General features: G+C 36.1%; 1 protein-coding gene across 2 annotated transcripts in view; it reads left to right on the forward strand.

Moving 5' to 3' along the window:
• The first annotated feature begins 2,267 nt into the window (after positions 1-2,267).
• Positions 2,268-20,251, forward strand: part of LOC106461955 (BTB/POZ domain-containing protein 9-like) — a 68,564-nt gene continuing 50,580 nt past the window's right edge. The window contains exon 1 of one of the 2 annotated variants that reach the window (XM_013921822.2): positions 2,268-3,049. The gene's annotated coding sequence lies outside the window, so the exon portion shown is untranslated. Of the gene's footprint in view, positions 3,050-8,428; positions 8,568-20,251 lie in introns of those variants that run through there. The other variant, XM_013921824.2, reaches the window with a different exon arrangement.

Below are 20,251 nucleotides of genomic sequence, written 5' to 3' on the forward strand. Positions count from 1 at the left end.
ATCTCTCTCTCTCTCTCACACACACACACATTTTAAAAAATGAAATTTAATTGAATTATTATTCAATCATCAAATACATCAGTTATTTACCCCTGCCATGTAATTTTTACCCCCAAGGGGTAGATTTACCCCTGGTTGAGAATCACAGGATTAATGTCTGCCCATTGCGAATGATCTTAATTCTGATTGGCTCACAAAGGAATTTACCGACGTTGGACTGCCACGCCTACACTTTTCTGCTTCTTTGTTGGTCAAGCTTGATTTCGCAAAATTTATTAATTTCGATTAGCTATGTTTGTTTGTTTGAAGTTAAGCACAAAGCTACACAATGGGCTATTTGTGCTATGCCCACCACGGGTATCGAAACCCGGTTTCTAGCGTTGTAAGTCCTCAGTCATATACCGCTGTGGCACTGGGGGGCCAGTTAGCTATGAAATGTGAGGTTAGGGTTATATTATAGGGTGTGTGTGGTGGGGGGGGGGGTAGTACTTAGCCCGTCATATTTGACGTGCTCTACGCTAGTAACTTATAAAGTTAAAACTTGTTAGTACAAAGGCATGTCTTTTAAGTAGTATTTGACGTGCTCTACGCTAGTAACTTATAAAGTTAAACTTGTTAGTACAAAGGCATGTCTTTTAAGTAGTATTTGACGTGCTCTACGCTAGTAACTTATAAAGTTAAAACTTGTTAGTACAAAGGCATGTCTTTTAAGTAAGCTGATGTAGCAGATAACTAATTATCAAACTTCTTGTAGCAATTTAGTTATGAACGGTATCTGCTATAACTATAAGACGTTTGAAATATTTCGAAGTAAATCTTGATACTTTATGAAATATTGAAGTAACTGTAACGGAAATCGAGATGTGCCAGTCTGAGTTATGATAACTAATATACGTTTATTCCTATAAATATAATGAACAAAAACTGTTGATAATATGCCTATCTTTGAACTGCCCACTGGTAGGTAGCTCAGCGATAAGTCTGAGAGCATATAATGCTAAAAATAAGATTTCGATACCCGCGATGGGCAGATTGAAAATAGCTCATTGTGTAGCTTTGAGCTTATCAACAAACAAAAATATAGTGTTTTTAGACTTCTCGCTTGAACTACGCTTTTTTTATTATTATTTCAACGTGTTTTCCTGTGGTTAATAATGCAGAATAGAAAATTAAGTTTCTTTTCTGCATATCCCACGAATACATATCGCTTCCTGTATCATAACCATAACATTTTGACACCTTAAGCAAAACTTGAAAGTATATGCTGTCCCTCTCCTTCTGGAGGCATGCCTATCACCATTAGAATACAGTAATTTTTGGAAAACATCATGTTATTCTTAACTGAAGCTATGTGTACGACTTTCAGCTACGTGATGCCTTCAGTCACTGCTTCCAGCTTCCTTTATTTATTTATTTTCGTACGGCTTTCAGCTACGTGATGCCTTCAGTCACTGCTTCCAGCTTCCTTTATTTATTTATTTTCGTTTTTTATTTACTTATTTTTATTTTTTATTTATTTATTTTTATTTATTTTTTTTGTCGCGTTCAATCTCACTTTCTTTCTTTTTCAGTTTTCTTGATTTTTCTTACGTTGATCTTGAAAGTCACTGGCAGAGTTACAAATAGTAACAAAGCAGCATACAAATTAGAAGAAACAGCTTATTATTCGATTAATAAACCAACAAATTTTATAGTCCAGGTTGCTTTTAAATTTAAAATAAAGTTCAAATACACCATTACGAAACAACACCGAATTTTAAGGATACAAGTTTCGAAACTTTTACGGTCCTCTTCAGTTTAACGAGATCCAAAGGTTGCAAAACTTCATCACATCTGAAGGTCGCTAGCTGAACCTCTTTCTGACGTCATATGACTTAAAACTTCCGTTGTGGAATAAACAGGGTATGTGTTTCTGTAACAAACAAACGTTAGAATGAAGGGGACACGTAAAAGTATCGAAACTTGTACTCTTATAAATTTGGTATTGTTCCGTAATTGTGGATTTAAATTTTATTTTAGATTACACGGTATTATGTATTTATTTGCTATTACAATTTTCCTGGAGTAACGTTGAACAAAACAAGAGTAGTTGCATAAGGAAAACTAGAAATAGATCACTTGGATATTGTTGGCACAGTACTTTTGTGGCTTCTTGGCCCTTAGCACTACCTATTTTGGCTAGCTCACGAACAGCGAATTTGTGTGCAACGAATTCAACCTTTAAAATGTTAAGTCAAGTTGTGCAACGACACAGTCACACGTAGTACTGAATCCTGTTACTTTAATTAAAGCGCTTTTCACAATCCTTCTGTGTTTGGTCTTCAGAAAATTCTCCAAAGTGACATTTTATTAGATCTACAGGCTTTCTTTACAAACATTCTAATTATGTTGGGCAAGGGTGATAACATCATTTTTGGCCTTATTCAGCTTGTATAAATAATTAGTTGACTTTTTTGGCGCATATCGAAGGTAATGAGTGGCTTTAATAAGTAGTTTAGAATCCACCTTCTCTGCATTAAGAATCTTTGTCAAAACCACAACTAGTATCACGAACTCGAATTTCCCCAATTCTTCTTTAGCGCGTTCACCCTTTTTCTTACTTTTAAAGATATATTAATCAAAGTTTTCTCGATGTCAATATTGTATAAGTTCCTACCCATCAAAGAATTCAGTCGCCAGTCCACCGAATGAGATTCAATTTCCTTTTACTGACTCGTGATTCGCTCATAATTAAATGTTTTGGCCTAGAAACACATGAAGTTTCTGAAGCATTGCAAAAAGAGAAAAAGCATTTACTTCTGAATCTCCTTTAAAGCATCATCGATCACAAGATTCAAGTTATATACAGCACAATGTATGCACTGTATATATATAGTTCCTTGTATTGGTTGATTGTTTGTAGTTAAGCACAAAGCTACACAAAGGACTATCTGTGCTCTGCCCACCACGGGTATCGAAACCCGGTTCAAGAGTATTCTACTTATAGTAGCGGAACTCTCTTATTATTGATCAAGACATTTTCAAGGACGGAGGATTTTCCCCAATAATGGTATGGATTTTGGTTTCAATGCTAGTGAAGATATACGTGGCAATATACGTAATGGAATACTAATGATCTTGCACCTTCTGCAACAGGCCATTTCAGCCACATACTTTCTTTGACTACGATTGATATTATGCACTATTACTTTTATTTGTGAAAAGTCAACAGAATTTTTTAAAATGTACAGTTCATTTTTGGAAAATATAATAACCACGTAGTCGATTATTATTACTTGTAATTAAGCACAAAGCTACACAAAGGGCTATCTGTGCTCTGCCCACCACGGGTATCGAAACCCGGATTCTAGCGTTGTAACTCCATAGACATACCGCTGTGCCACTGGGGGTCACGTAGTTGATAGCGTTTTAGTTTTGACTTGGCCATGGTACTGTAGGAGTTTTTAGAAAACATCATTTTTGTTGTTGTTTATGTCAAAAAACAAACACTTTGGTTTGAAGTATCTGTGTTTGATGCTAGTGTCTTCAGTATTTAAAAAAAAACTGCTCTAATTGTAAGGTATATAATAGTAATGTATGTTTTACCAGATTTTCTTTATTGTCAAGTTTAGGTATTATTTTATTTAAACATCAGAGTATCCAAAATAGAGTGATGCATTTGGCTAAACATACAGGTTAAGTATTGTTTGGTGGGTTTATTTGAATTATTTGATAGAGAGAAGATTGTAAAATCCAGTCCATTAAATGACGACAAATGCATTTTACTTCTTTAACTGAGTTCTACAGTTAATTTAAATGATAGGCTTAAGTTCAAAGAAGACGATAATAAAACTTTTCACATACTTGTTAATTTCTCATTTTCTACAAAAATTATAGTGTATCTCTTACTCCATCTACGATAACTCAAATAGACTCAATAATTAATATTTGCCTATAATAACTTAACTTGCATTTTATACAATTCAAACTCTTCTAAGACATTTTGGAGGAAATTCCAGGTGTCAAACCTCACCCTAAGGGCAGTGTGATTCAGTGGCTTCATGCTTTGGACTCGTAGTTGAATGGTTACTAGTTCGAAGCTGGCTCAAGGCATACTATCGTGTCCTTAACCAAGACGATTTGCTCCAATTATTTCAGCATGCCTAGTTGTATGATGGATACCAGTTGTTTGCTGAAGATTAATCCGTGACTGACTGACATACCATTCAGGGGAAAATGTGCCACCATTCTCATCAGCTTGTACCAGTTAAGCCGCAGTTCAGCACCAGATCCTGTATGCCATCTTATTATGGGACGGATTTGACCTTTTGAACATCCCTCTGGCCATTAGTTATTGTCTTTGCTAGTGTATCAACTAATGAATAACATTGGAAGTACTTGACAGTGACAATTATATATCAATTACTTTTCACAATCTCTTGGAGTGGACCAGCAACAACTAGGGCTATCCTCTGCAGAGGAGACCCAGCAGTTCTCTGTTAGAGTTTACTATGTCTCAGATAGTTCTTTCTCTTGGTGACACACACTGTAGAGTGCTCACACCAGTGCTGAATATCTCATCTTATTTGCAGCCAGAGGAGTTTCCATCAAGTGCTAATATAAGTGCGAGTTTCATTTTGGTGCCTTCCAATTCTTGTGTTGTGCAACTACCAGAAAACTCCTTGCTGCAGAACTCTTGGAACCATTAATTCCAACACAGTAGAGAACTACATCTCGATAATTTATGGCAACAGTACAGCACATCTTCCTGCACTTGTTGCATATGTGCCACAAGTTACATATGCCCTTACTACACTCCTCTACTGGTGGTGGTTGGGTTTCACCTTGCTGGACACTAAGGAGCCCTAACTAGGTCAGGGTTCTTCATATGCTCATCTCTGATCTTCTGAAGGGTTAACTTTAGCATCCATCCATCAGTGGAGTCTTATACTTGAAAATTTCCGATTGCTTTGCAGTTACAACATTTTAAAAGCAGAGACAGTCTCACCATGCAGTGAGATAATCCATCTGCATTTCAGTGTTGCGTTTACCTGGTGATGAGCTTTGACAATGTCATATTCCTGCAATGTTATTAAAATATACTATCATCCCTTTTGGATTTTTAAAGTTTACTAGTCACTTCAACAAAGCATGGTCTTCTCAGAGGGTGAGCTTCCAACCATACAAGTAGTGACAATAGTGTTTCATAAAGACTGCAAGTGCAAGCAGCTCTTTTTTCATCGTGCAATATCTGCATTTGGTAGCCATTAGCATGTGACTATCATACATGATTACACATTCTACTCCATACTGCAATTGCAATAACACTATTCCAACTCTATTGACGAGCTACTCGGAGTAGTTCATTATACAGCCTTGTTTGCCTTCAGGTATCACAATCTACTGTTGGGGTTGTGGGAGAAACTTTCAATTCGGAAAGCCACTTCACCCTATGTTTCAAGGTTTTCTATCATGTGGCCTATTGCTTTATCTACTAGGGAAACAACTCTGACTGGCAAAGGTCATCCTCCAATGGTACATCCAGCCTTTCTTCAGTGGTCACTGGTGGTCTGAACCAGAGCTTGGACTATGGTGTTCTGGCTGTTGAAAGCATAAAAGTCCTGTAGAGACATTCATATATGGTCTCGGACTCACCAGGTGCCATTTGGGTGTTTCACACATAATCAAACTCCCCTGAGTCTGCAGTGCATCATGAGAAAAACTCTTATGTCCAGGAGAGAGCTTCTCCTAGATTCAAAAACTTCTTTTCTGCAGCCATCTCCTATTCCAGCAGTGAACTCTCCCTCTGGGACATCAGTACTTCTGTATTCAGAATAAATTATATTATTAATGAAAGTATTCCTTTAAGCTTTCAACAACTTGAGAGATAGACCTAAGGCTATTACACACATTAACAGAACAGAAATTCCAAAATAAACCCTATAACCATGACACCAAAATGTCTCTTTCCTATCTATTTGTGGCATTTTCAGGTAAAAGTGATTTCTGCACGAGCATAAGATAGGTCATAAGCATAAAGGTCAACCACAAAATTTGGGAGTATATCTGAAAAAATGGACTAAGCTTTAATCTTACATTAAAAATATAAAGATTGGACAAGTTTGAGAAAGTGAAGACAATTCTTATTCAGACCAAACAAGAAGGAAATGCACTGTGCAAAATTGCGCAAACAAAGAGACAATCACTTATACAAAATCATTGAGTAGGTCAATAGCTTTCCATGTCTCGAGATGAATCTCTGGCAAACTAGTTATGATCAAAAACTGAATAGAATTGAGAATGATTAGTTGCTCCGATTTTGGAAGAAAGCTCATATTTTTTCTCTTGTGAGTTCATGAGAAATTCATAATATTTTAAAGGTACAAAAGGAGTTTATTAGCCCATCAAGGATGTCCCTTCAAGCTCCCAACCATAACCACCCTTTACTACTCATGTATTCATCCAATCTTTTCTTGAACTCAGTAAAATTTTCTGCCTCAACCACCCTTGAAAGTAGCTCTTTCCAAAAGCCAACCACCCTGTTTGAAAAGTAATACTGTCTAAACTGCAGATGAATCCTATGCTGCCAAATTTGAATTTATGCCCCATTATCCTATTGTTTTTTACTGTTAAACACAAAAACGTTTGATGGATCTAAATTATCAATACCATTAATAATCTTAAACACTTCAATCAAATTCCCTCTGACCTTTCGCCTCTCCAGAGAAAACAAGTTTAGAGATTTTAGTCTCTACTTATAGGACAATCCCACCATACCATGTATCATCCTAGTGGCACTTCTATGAACCTTCTTCAACAATTCAATGTCCTTCTTGAGGAAGGGAGCCGAAAACTGTACACAGTACTCTAAATGAGGCCTTACAAGTGATCTATACAGTGAAACAATAAAATCCCTTGTCTTGTATCCAATATTTCTATAGATGCTACCCTAAATCCTATTATCCTTAAATGGTTTTTCAGTCATTTTACATCACCACATGACTGTTGTTCTCTTACAGCATTCACAGGCTGTAACATACAGACATTGTTCATTCAGCCAGCAAAGAACACTGCAGTCGCTGGCTCTTTTAACATTCCTTCGGGCATAATAGATACTATCTGCTATAGAGAAGAAAAGAAACAAAGCAAATAGAACAAGCCTAACTTCAATGGTTTTGTGGACCACGTGTTTGTGCTAAAAATGCATAGAAACTAGCTAAACGATGATTGAAAACTTCCATATTACTGAAAGCACGTATACAACATATTATATACCTGCATATCATACGTCTAATTTTATATCTACAACTGAGAATAGCATAAACATGATTTTCGAAGCTTCTTCCATTGCATATTGTTACGTCTCCGTTTGTTAATTAATTTTCCGTAACTTCATTCCAACGAAACTTTAGCGACACAAGTCCTTACTTAATAAAACTAATTTATTCTTTCCGAATATAACTTGATGATACACTTGATTTCAACATTCGCGCTAAAACAAACGCTATAACGACGAACGTGCTCAACTTCAATAACACTCGCTGACTGCAGATCAATTACTCACTGTCTACACACACATTATTCCGTCACGTTGTCACCCTCTTATATATATATACCAGACTACCCTATATCTAGTAATCTCCCGACAATTCACGAAGGTACAAGATATTTCCAGAAAACAGGGGGCGTGACACTAGTCACGTGACCTCGCTGACGCAACAATATTGACTAGTTTAGTGCCGAAAATATAGTCTTCTATAATCAAATAACTTTGGAAAAGGCAATGGTCTTTCACTAAAATCTTGACACAAACGGGCGAAATAACTCATTTTTAAATGATAATTTCTCTGTAAGAGATGAATTAATGTGCAACATGTTGTATTGTTAGAAAGCTTTTACATTAAGTTATTTTGAAAATCAATCTTAAACCGTTCTCTCATTTTTCCGAATATTGTGATTACAAAACCAGCCATTAATTTCGCTTACCAGTAATTCAGCCGTAACTCTGAAGGCTTATAACACTAAAAACGGGTTTCGATACCTGGGTGGGCACAGCACATATAGCCCCATTTTGTGGCTTTGTGCTTAGCAAGAAACAAACAAAAGCCACTAACTTCTGGTCGATCGACTCCCTATTTTAAGGTAAATATATTTATTATTTTACTATTAAATATTTCTCTGATACCAACAGTTTAAGCGCCAAAACAAAATTAAACAAAACTTTGAATGTTTCGTACAGGTTATTTTCATGTTTATACTCCACTATTGAGAAAAGTTATTTTTTCTATGTCACATAAGATTAATCAAACAATAATTTCAAACCATGATATTAAAATGAAACACTTGAACTTAGGTCAACATTTGGTGTTGTAAGTAACAACTGTCGACTTCGGACACGCTCCCATTAGTCGAGACTTAAGAGACTATACTTTAATGGTTTGGGTTTCACTTGCAAAGTCGTAATAACAATTGTACGCACAAAATATTATTAGATGTTTTGGATATTATTAATAAATTGGGTGTTAGTAACTAGTACAAGGTAAATTATACATCACTTGTGATAGGGGGCGCAAATCGGAAATACTATGGTAAGTTGTAGGATAAACTCTATTTGGAATTAGTTTTATGTAACAACTAGTTGAACGACTGTTTGACACTTTTAACACGAAAGAATAAACAAAATAAGATACATGTACAGTACACATTTGTATAATTTTAATAATTAAGATATAGTTTGAAGGCTGAAAACCGTATGGCGGAACCGGGAAGAAAGTGTGGGACAGAAGGCTAATAATAATACAGGCTAAAGCTTTATAATGATACTAAGCCTAGCGGCTGACTGTGTGTGCGGGGTACTCCCGTTTCCCCCACATTAAATTCTCGGCATAGGATTTTTAGATCCCCGCCGCCCTGATGGACCATCTGTCCGATATCGGCCGTTTAGTTTACTTTGCTCTTCACTTTTATTGTCTACCGTTACTCTCACGTTTACCTTTTTAAATTTACATACCTTGTCTGCATTAATTTCCTGTTTTCTCAAGTTAAGTCCCTATTGCTAGGCCACGCGCGTGGTGAAGGAGGACTGTTTAATCTTCGAGCAACCTAGATTAGTAATTATTTCTTCGGAAATAATTATTTTTAAATCTAAATAACTGCCAGAAACGAACGGCTGACTGTAAGTTGCAGTGTGGTGTGGTTGGAACAGTTAATGTAACATAACATTTTAGGGCAGTCTTATTCATTTCATCAAACGTCTATCTGCTTATTTATAATTTATATGACCCCTGACTACTCGTCAATGATCAAGTTTCTTGAAAGTTAGTTGAACTCTGAATTGTGTTTTGTCTAACAGTAACACATCCGAAGAACTTAAGTTGAAGAATTTGAAAAAGGCAATCTAATCTATTCCGAATCCAAAGGCTGATCACCTTGTTCGAAAAATAAAATGAAGACTACTTTAACCCTACCAAATATTAATTCAATGTCCCTTAGTCTTACCAAGTACCATTCTTAACATTACGTTGATTAACATGAAAAAAGAAAAAGATGCATGAATCCTATCTGTTCCCTTTATAATTTTGAACACTTCAATCAGATCTTCTTTAACCCTTCTTTCATCAAGAGAAAATAATTTTATGGATGTTAAAAATATCCTCCAGCCCAGGAATTATCCTAGTCATACTTCCCTGAACACTCAAACAACTTGATATCCTTTAACTGTTAGTGTAAGGATCCTGAAATTGAAGTCTCCGTAGTATACTCTGTATAAAATTTGTGGGTCTCCTCTCCCATGAATTTTATATAAACAGAAACACACACACACACACACATATATATATATATATATATATGTATATATACACACACACACACACATAGCATATAAACCATAGGTTTGGGTTAAAAAATGCATTGACTTAAATCACCTAACCTCACATGAGTCACAGGGATACAAGCCTTGTGAACTCCCAAACTGCCAAAGAGAGATGTGTCACAGGTTGGGAACCACTGTTCTAAGTTATGCCAAACAGAAATCTGTGCAAAGAAATGATAACCTGCTATGACTTGCTTTCAGTTTGCCTATAGTTACAACCTAAATTCCTATTTGATTTTTCCACTGGCAACAACACATTGCCTGAAACTTTGAAAGGAATAAGAAACTGATCAACAAAAAATACATAAATACTTAACCTATTGAAAATAAATCACGACCAGTACTGGTAATGCATAGTAGGGTACATGCAGGCTTACTTTTACCAATGTTAGTACTTTGTAAGTCTACACATATCATTTAAGCAAAAAAATCACAAAGACTGAAAGCTATTGCATTTGCTATAACTTAAAACTAAATAACTTGATAAACCCCCAGAAATATTTGAAATACAAAAAAATAATGTTGAAGAATCTCATTTAAGTTAGCAATATACAAGGTTATTTTGAGGATTGTCATGTAATGAACCTAGATCAGGCTTAGCTTTTTGTTAAAATCTTTAATTTCTGACTTTTCTTCAATTCAAATATTTATGAATAGAAGTCAGTTTATGATAAATAAGCACTACCAATTTATCATTATAACAAGACATGTTGCTTTTTTTAGCATAAAAAGTATTTTTTATTGTTTTACATAATCCATTTGTACTAGTAATCTAGTCTACTAGTAATTTTGCCCTTGTTTGTGTTGTTAGTCACAATGTTGAAATTCCAATTGGCAAGTTGAGCAGATTTATAAGGATATTATAAATGAAAGACAACCTGTATTCAACAAAGAGAAATCTTGTCTTACCAATCTATCCTTTCTCGAGAACATAGCATGTTATATTGATGAGGGAAAGGATGAGCACTTGGTATACTTAAGATTGTCAAAGAGCTTTTGATAAAGTTTCATACAAAAGATAGCAAAGAAACATATTGGTGGAAGTTGGAGGTGGAGAAAAACTAATAAATTGTATTGTAGGATTGTTGGATGAGAAAAATTATATGGCTGTTATTAGAGAAGTCCAGTCCAACTGGACTCTTGTTACTAGTAGTTTTCATCAGGGGTTGGTATTTGGGCATTTACTCTGTCTTATTTACATTATTAATACTGATGGAGTGATAAATAGCAAATTAGTAAAGTTTGCTGATTACATTAAACTTTTTGGTATTGCTTGCTGTATTAAGGGTGTTGAGGTATTAAAGAATAACATGAATCAATTGGTAGGTCAGACAAATATTTGGCAAATTATCTTTAATTCCACAAAGTGCAAGACATAATTTGGATCACGTTTTAATAGATTTCTAGATGGGAACCAACTCAAGACCATGACTAAAGAAAATGATCTTGGCATAGTGGTGGATAAATTACTCAAGCCATCCACAAGTAATGATCTGTTGCTAGTAATAATGCCAAAATAATTATTCCAAGGATTAAAAGGTTATCTTACAGGGATAGGTTAAGATCTCTTTTCTTTCTTTTTTTTTGAGAAAGAAGAGTAAGACATTCTCTTGTTGAAGTTTAGAAGGTTATACAGTGGACTGATAGGATAAAGACCTCTGAATTTTTTATACTATGTTCCGAAGATAAAAGGATGAGAGGGAACACACATTTAAGATATAGAAAAGATAGGCTCCAGTTAAATCATTTTTATTTTTGTAATAAGTTTATTAGCTTGTGGAATGAGTCATCTTTACAGGAGTTTGATACAGGAATCAATGATTTTCTGAAAAGTAAAGGGTAGGTTTAAATTTTACTTTCTTTTCCCAAGGGTGAGTGTGCAAAGACAGCCTTGAAGTACCAAATGGTTCCTTAATTGTCCATTGGTTACATTATGTTGTGGATAGGTTATTCAGTAGCAATGGTTTATTTACAGGAGGTGGGGTGTGTAACATCTTTCGTATTAAATATTATACATACTTCCTCAAAATCATTTAACTAGGCAATATCACTTCTTGATCTTTGTGAAGTATAATAAATAAATAAAATCTAAACTGGAGTGGTTAGAATGACTGTAAGTTTGTTTTCCCACAACATGCCATCGAATTGAGTGCATTATCTACTATATAAAATGTGTGGTAATACTTTTCATTCGTATTTGTACAAGACTAAACTTTCAATTTTAGAAAAACCTGTAACAAACTTTTAGTCTACTTACTGATTTTTCTAATTATTATCTCTTGACTAAATTTTGCAATAGATTTGACATTTTTCAGTTTTAAATTTATAAACAGCTCTTTGATATATTATTGGTTAGGTTAGTTAAATAAACTGTAATTTGAACTTCTTTAAAGAATACTTACATCAGTATAATCTTAAGTAATGGACTTAGACTATATGGATATATTATTGTGTTGCTCTAAAATGGATTAGGTATTATGATAAAGATTGAACTTCTTTAAAATACATTTTCTTGTATAAATTTTATCAGCATGTTTCTAGGACACCCAGTTTATTGTCATTGTTTTGAACAAGCTAATAATGGCAGGCTCTAATCTAATAGGTTTTGTGTGTGGAGTTTCAAAAAATTGACCAAGCAGAGAGTGGGAGAGAACACAAAATTTACTTAGAGTTAGGAATCGCCTGATGGTAGACATAATCTGAGATCTAGAGGAAAATGAATGTGTTGGGTTCTGTATACTGTTATGATAAGACCAAATGCTTTTTCTAACACTTAACGAACTTAGTAGAGGCATAAAAGATGCATTGCATTATTGTAAAGTTCATATTAACATAATTGAAATAAGAGATTAATTAAGCTTTCAAATTGAACAGTAAAAATTATCTAGGCTGGTTGATTTGCTTTTAGGCATTTTAGTTAGTTTACTTATATAGTACACTATATAAACTTCGATGTTCTCAGAGTAATATAGTTTGCAAACATTTGTTGCTCATATGTTCCAATTCACATATGCAACACTTGAGTAAAGTTAATAAGGTCTATACATTGAAAATGAAATAATTCATTGTTAAAAATTATTGTTTTTAAGTTTCATGAGCTAACCCGATATACATATCTACTACAGATAAAGGGGTAGCTCTGGTGCTTTGAACATTTCTCTTAAAATACGTTTGAAAAATAATTGGTTGTTACTCTAGCTTATTTATTAGAAGGTTGCACAGTGATCGATGTATTTGGATGAAACTGTGTTAAATTATAAACAAAATCAATAATAAAACTTGTTAAATTATAAGATCATCACGGGTCATTCACTTGTGCAAATTATGTGTTGATTATTAAAAAGAAAAGGGAAAATCATTCACTTTTTGAACTTTATGGAAATTTATAATACTGGAGATCTGAGTAAAGATTGATTCATTAGTATGCCAACGACATGATTTCAAAGCCTCAGCACACCCGCTGTATTATTTTAATCATAGACTGTACTCATTGAACACTGACCCATCCATTTTGCTAAGGTTACTTATAGCTGTGTGTGTGTAGGTTTTAATATTTAAAGTTTATTGGTTTAGCAATTTTTAAGAATGAAAAATTTAACATTACTTTACAATTTGTAACAATACAAAACATAAGCAACTACTGTGTTCAATTTGTTGACATAAATGTCAAAGCTATATGAAACAACAGTTCCTAATAAAATTATATGAGAATGTATATAAATACATATATGTAAACATTTTTCACAATAGTTTGGTAAATTTCTCAATTTCATTTTTCAAAACAATATCTTACCTACTCTTACAGAAAGCTTTTTTGACTTATACTGCCCTCTATCAGTGTCAATTTTTGCTTGTCACCAGCTTTGATACTCCCATTTATCTCTGCATACTAATACGCAAATGATTATGACGCAACCCTCCACCAATAGGAATGTGACACTACCCCTATCGTAACTAGCACCCTCTCTAACCTTGCAGCTGTTAACCACCTCTCGATTGGCAGTCTTATTGAATAGATGTGTTTTCACTCGCAGTTTGATTCACTGGTACACTACTTTCTTAATTTTTGTACTTTAGTTACATTGTTATTTACCATTCTCATTCTCTTTTGTTGGAGAGTTGTGAATTATCTTATTTGTCTTCTCTTTCAATAGTTCTGTCAGTAGTTGATCAGTTTCATGCAACAATCAGAATAAATTGATGATTGTGCTATCACAGTTTTCAGTGATTGGGAAGTTTTGTATTTGGACAGCCTTTTTCCCCTCCTGAATATGCCTCTCAGTCGCGTGTTGTTTCAGGGAACTTGCCCAGACATCTTTCCCCTTTAATGAATTTGATTATTCGGGTATGTTGTGTTCTGTCCTTATCTCCTATTTCCTACGTTCCACCCCTGCCTTTCTTGGAGACCATCCTTTGGGTCATTATTTAGTTTTTTTTCTTCTTCCCCAGATATTGGGGTTTATACAAGTCATTTTGAGGAGCATTCACCTTCAGTGGTTAGTATGCTTTTGATTATCATCGTTCCAACATCCCTTATTGCTACTCACAACATTTGGTGTCACTTCTCATGTACTTGGGATTGGACCCTGATATTTTGATTACCTTTTTCCGTATTTGTATTCTCTGACTAACCTTCTCAGGTCAGGGGTGGTGGGAGCCAGACTCCTTCAATTTGCCCATATTTGTAGGTCCTTGGCATTCGATCCACAGGTTCTGAATGTTGTTTTTGGTAAGTCTGGTCATCTGCTTCCATTCATCTCCCCCATATTCTCACAACCATGTTTCCTTCCCTCCTCCTCGGGATCCCAGTTTTCCTCACACCCACACAATATTTTGGTTAATCTCAGGGTGTTTTTCAACTCCTTCCTCTGTTGGGCTGTACCACCTCTACTTCAGTTGTGATCTATGGAATGTCTTGTATGCAGCATCACCTCATCTCCTCCTCCTACTGCACGAGAGGTTCTCTTTCTTTTGGGAATATGGGCTGCTTTTGAAGCCTTCATTCCTCTTTGTCATGCTCTCATGTTTCATTGTCAATGGGTTTTGATAGACAAATGGAACCTTGTTCAGGATCCCTTAGATGCCCCTCTTACCCCTCCTTTACAGACTGACTTTGACTGGTGGTTGGATGAGAACAATACTACTGTGGGTGTTCCTCTTCCTCATCCAGAAAGTCATCTTTTACGGATGCTTCTCTTTCCATGTATCTTGACACCCAGGAGATTTCAGGGCAATGGTCTCTTTCCAAGTCCTCTCTCCATGGAACTTCTTGCTGTTTTTAGGCTTTCTTTCACTTTCTGTGAGCTCTTTGTAGCTGGTTGGTGATGGTTCACTTCAACATTTCTATGGTAGTCTCATACATCACTGGTTAAAGGGCACTCGGTTGACAGACCTATGTTTTCAAACATTAGATCTTCTATGTTGAGCTCACTGCCATCACATCACTTTGTTGGCAGGTCATAATCCAAATGTCCTTAATCTGGTCATGGATCGGTTGTCCCATCCCAACAAGATTCTCCCTATGGTGTGGTCTTTGGATCCTTTTGGGTTTTGTGTGCCTTGTGGAGTGTCCAAGATTTGGACACTCTTCTCAGTACTCCACTTCCCCAATTTTGGTTTCCTGTTCCTCATATCCTGGCGGGAGCAATCGATGCTCTCAGTTGTGATTGGTCAGATTGGTGCCTATTCACCATCTCCCATGTGTCCTAGCCATATTTCCACCACTCTGTATAGTGTTCTGCTGGTGACTACATATTGGCTTGCTCACATGTAGATTCCACTGCTGTGCCAGTTTTCTTCTTCCTTTATCTCCGACACTCCTCCATCAGCCACACTTTGGCATGTGTCATCCATCTGCACCTGCACTCTGTCTTCAAGAGTGGCTTTGTCTAGTCCCTTGCCTGAAGGGCCTGACTTTCACAGTTAGCATCCTCCATTTCCTGTCCTGTTTGTCCTTCCTCCTTGGGGATTTACCAATGTCAGATGTACACCTAGTGCTCTTGTTACGTTCTAAGGGGTTATCATCTTTCCCAATCTATGGTTCTTCACATGTAATATCCTTTTTGCCTTAGTTTTTTAATGGAGCCCTTCAGTTTCCTCTCTTGTGGGCTATATGGTGGCATTATCTACCATTTTTTGGTTTCCTGACTTTCCTTGTATTTTCCAGTTGCTTATCCATATTGTTTCTTTCTTACTACTTCTACCCTCCTTGCTTCCTTTCCTGATTAGCACCTCTATGTAGTCCTCCATGCTCTTTCCCATCCTCCATTGGAACTTTTGTCTTCATGTTCGTTGTATCACCTTTCCTTCTAGTCCATGTTTCTGCTGTTGTTGGTGAGCTAATATTGTCGTTCTGATGTGTTCTCGATTGAGATTCGTCATGTTTTTGTTTTCTTCATTCCTATGTTCTCCTCTTTCGTAATTGTTCTTTTATGCCCAAGACTTTGGCTGCTCAAGAGGGTACTTCTGCCATCACACCTTTTTCTCTCCTGTCCTCTTTATGACCTTTGGCTGGTCGGGGGCTCTCCAATGGTATATGACACATACTGCTCCTTTCTGTCTGAGTCTGTTCGTTTCTTCTATGAAATCCTCACCTCTTGATTTTTTTTCCTATTACCCTTCTGGGTTGAATTCACCAGTTAATATGTGTGGTGTTTTTCTTCCCTTTCTCCTGATGATTGTTATCTTTTTCATGTTTTCTTTTAATCAGATCTGTTACCTTATCATGTCCCTTGCTGCATATTTCCATCTTTCCTTGGGGGACATCATCAGTGCTGAAACTGTTTATCTGTGGGTGATAAGTATGCCTTTAATTTTATTGTTTCTTTGCAGGGGCCTTTATCACATATTTGGATCCTGCTCTATGGCAAGTGTTGCCTGACCAGGTATTCTTGGTTTTAAATATGCATTGTATGACTTGTGATAATATCCCATGCTAGATGACTGTGATGTTGAGGCTGTTCCTACTGCAGATCTGATGTATAGTTCCAGATGCCTTCAGGTGTTGGTTGATTGACTCTGTCAACGTGTTCTCTGTGCTTTCAAAATACAATGTCATAACACATAATGAGGTCATATTACACCCACCATTGAGATGAGGTGTTTCGCAGGACCACTCGTAGGTAAACCTCATGGGCTTTTGCTTCATAACTATGTTTGTCACAGACTGTACACTCATGGACTAACATGAGTAAAGCAGACAGGGTTTACTGTTCATCTCTGAGGATCTATGCCATTTGAGGCTCTTCCTACTGCAGACCTGATGCACAATTCCAGATGCTACCAGGTGTTGGTTGATTGACTCTGTCATCATGATTGCTCTGCTTTTCAAAATAGGGTATTGCAGCCACCCATTTGACTGTCTCTGGTTCCATTGTTCTCCAGACTCTCCAATGCACATTTTACCTCCTCCTTCTAGTGGAGTCTGGAAGTCCTTGCCACTTACTAGTTCCTAGCTGATGGGGTGGTGGACCATGGAGGCCTGTCCTCTTGAGCGTATACAATAACACTCAGTTGAGTGTAAGGCAGTGGCATTCTTCCAGTGTAGGTGGCATGATGCTCTTTCTACCATGAATCTAATGTATAATTCTAGATGCTGCCAGGTGTTGGATGTAGCACTCAACCATATATTGCAGTTTGCCCCTCTAACTGAGGCACCCTCCTTTCTATCATCTGCCAGATTTCATTTTTTTGGGATTAGGTGTTGTTTAGAGCTGGACCAGCCACATAAGTCCTCACATGTGTTTGGATGGTTGCCCTCCTCCTTCTACACAGTGGATGATAAATTCCCAATGCCACCAGGTTTTGGATGGGAGATGCACACCATATAGCCATCTCTCTTCCTACCATCCACTGGATGTTGGTTCCCAGTGGGTCTGGTGTTGGATTTAGCTGGACAAGATACATAAACTCCCACAGATGTAAGGTTGGTTACCCTGCTCCTACCATGGACTGGATGAAAAGTTCCTAATGCCACCAGGGTTTGGACTGAAGATGAACACCCACCTGGGCCCTTCAACTTCCTACATTCCACCAGATGTCAATTCCTGGTGGATCTGGTGTTGATTGTGTTGGAGGTGTACATCTTCTGAGGTGGGTTCTTGGTACGGAGGTTCTTTTTACCTGCCGGTACCCATTCTTTGAAGTGAAAGGTAGAGGACCCTCTTGCTACTGCAGAATTGATGTATTCCAGATGCCACCAGGCCGAACTCCTCTTTACAGTTTGTTGCACCCTAGCCGCTCTACACTGGGGGGGCTCCCATTATTTCTGTATATTTACTTGGGGTCTCTCCTTTGTTTCTGCCCTTTCAGCAACTCATTACTTATGGGCAAAGAGTATACCTGGTTCAGAAGTGGTGCAGTCTCCCACAGGTCTGGTGTTTTTAGTTCCTTCTCACACCCCATGGTTTTCCTTTAGGTGCTTCTTCAAGGAGGATCATCTTCTCACGAGCCCCCCGTGTGTTCAGTGTGGGATTCTAGTTTTTTGTGAGAAGAAGTAATATATCATCTCTGAAGTTAACATTTTTTTAAACTGAAAATGTATTTCCAATAGATACGTACTTCTGCTTACATTTCCCACCCATCCTCTCCACTTTTGGTGTGGTTTGATGTTATCTGACCAATCTCAAAGCTACAAGATTTGAGAGGTTGCTAGTTATGATAGGGGTAGTGTTACACTCCTGTTGGTGGAGGGATGCTGCATAATCATTTGCATGTTAGTATGTAGAGATAAGTGGGAGTACCAAGGCTAGTGTCGAGTGAAAATTTGTAAGGATACAAAGCAGTTTAAGTTGTGAATGCTTTTTGTGAGAAGAGGGTAGGTATCTATCGGAAATACGTTTTCAGTTTAAGAAAATGTTAACTTCCAAGACTAGTTGATAATATTATTATTACAGTGACTGCAGATGGTGTATATTGCATTTTTCACCTAAGCTTTTTTTTTATTATTATTGTATTATATATTCTTCCTAGAGCTTGGAACTCCTATTGTAGGCAAAAGCAATTAAATAATATGAGTGCTTTAATTTAAATACATTTGTTAGTTGTATGTAACTGAAGGTTTAGAGGTACACATTTTTAAGTGTCCATGCAAGACTCCCTAGGAAGCTACATATAAATTTTCTAGCAGTAGAACAAATGAAATAAAAAATATCTAACAAAGGGTAAAGTAAAATGGGAAAAAATTGTTGTCCCGGGTGTTGGCAAAATGAATTGCACACACCCTTGTATGATTGGGCTACATTTTGGTAGCTAACATCTGTAATACTAATTTTTACAACATATTATTTGCTGAACTTTTATGAAAATATGAAAAAATAATTATTGTACATTTGTAAATAAGTTATATATTTTTTCAATAATAAGTAAGCATAAATATTGGGCAACCAAGTAATATTGATGACTAAATGAATGCAGAAAATTACATAGAATGACACAAATAGTTTTTCAATGGTATTAATGTTTATTTAAAACAGTTATATAATATATGTTTTCCTTCGTATATAGTCCTTGAAAATCTATTTGTCTTGACTGAAAAGTATAAGGTGCGTGTATTAAGTTGTTTTATTTTGGATAAATAAAACTAGCAGTAAGAGCTGTGTTAGTATTTTTGAGAATTGCTTTCAGAAAGTTGCATTAGTATTATATATCAAGAGATATAATTAGAAGTATTTTAATGGGGAAAAAAATTATTTTAAAGCCAAATAATACAACAAGCATTCAGTTTGAAAAATGAACATTACAGCAAAGGTCTAATTTTAAGTCAAATGATTCAAGAATGCTTGTTTACTTTTAAAAAACCTAAATGTTACCTAGAGATTATACAAGATAGAGACTGTTGAAGTAACACTCATTTTGCACCTGTATTTATGTCAAATACGCCATGTAAGTGATATATATATATATATATATATGGTACAAGGAGATCTATGTCAGAGAGTAAGGTTGACCAGAGCATCAAGTCTTGCAAAGACATATGTTAAACTGTATTTGTATATGGGACTGTTTTAACATAACTTAATGTTTTAAGACAACAAGGGACCTGTTGGCCCATCTTCTAAACTAAACTAAAACTATTAAATGAATCTTAAAGCCAGCCCTTATCATTCTCTTAAAATCACTTAAATGTACTGCCACCACAACATCTAATGGCAACCCATTCCAAAGGCCAACCACCCTGTTAGAAAAATAACTGTCTTAGCTTAAAATGACTCCTACCCTACCAAAATTTATATTTATGTTCCCTAGTCCTAGTATTCTCAATGTTAAGTATGAAAAAGGATGATGCATCAACACAATCAATTCCCTTTACAATCGTAAACACCTCTGTCATATCCATTCTAACTTCTTTTTTTTTTTTCATGACAAAACAATTTGAGAGATCTCATCATCGCCTCGTAT

The sequence above is a fragment of the Limulus polyphemus genome, unplaced genomic scaffold (genome assembly GCF_000517525.1).
Source record: "Limulus polyphemus unplaced genomic scaffold, Limulus_polyphemus-2.1.2 Scaffold1065, whole genome shotgun sequence".
NCBI classification, from domain to species: Eukaryota; Metazoa; Arthropoda; class Merostomata; order Xiphosura; family Limulidae; genus Limulus; species Limulus polyphemus.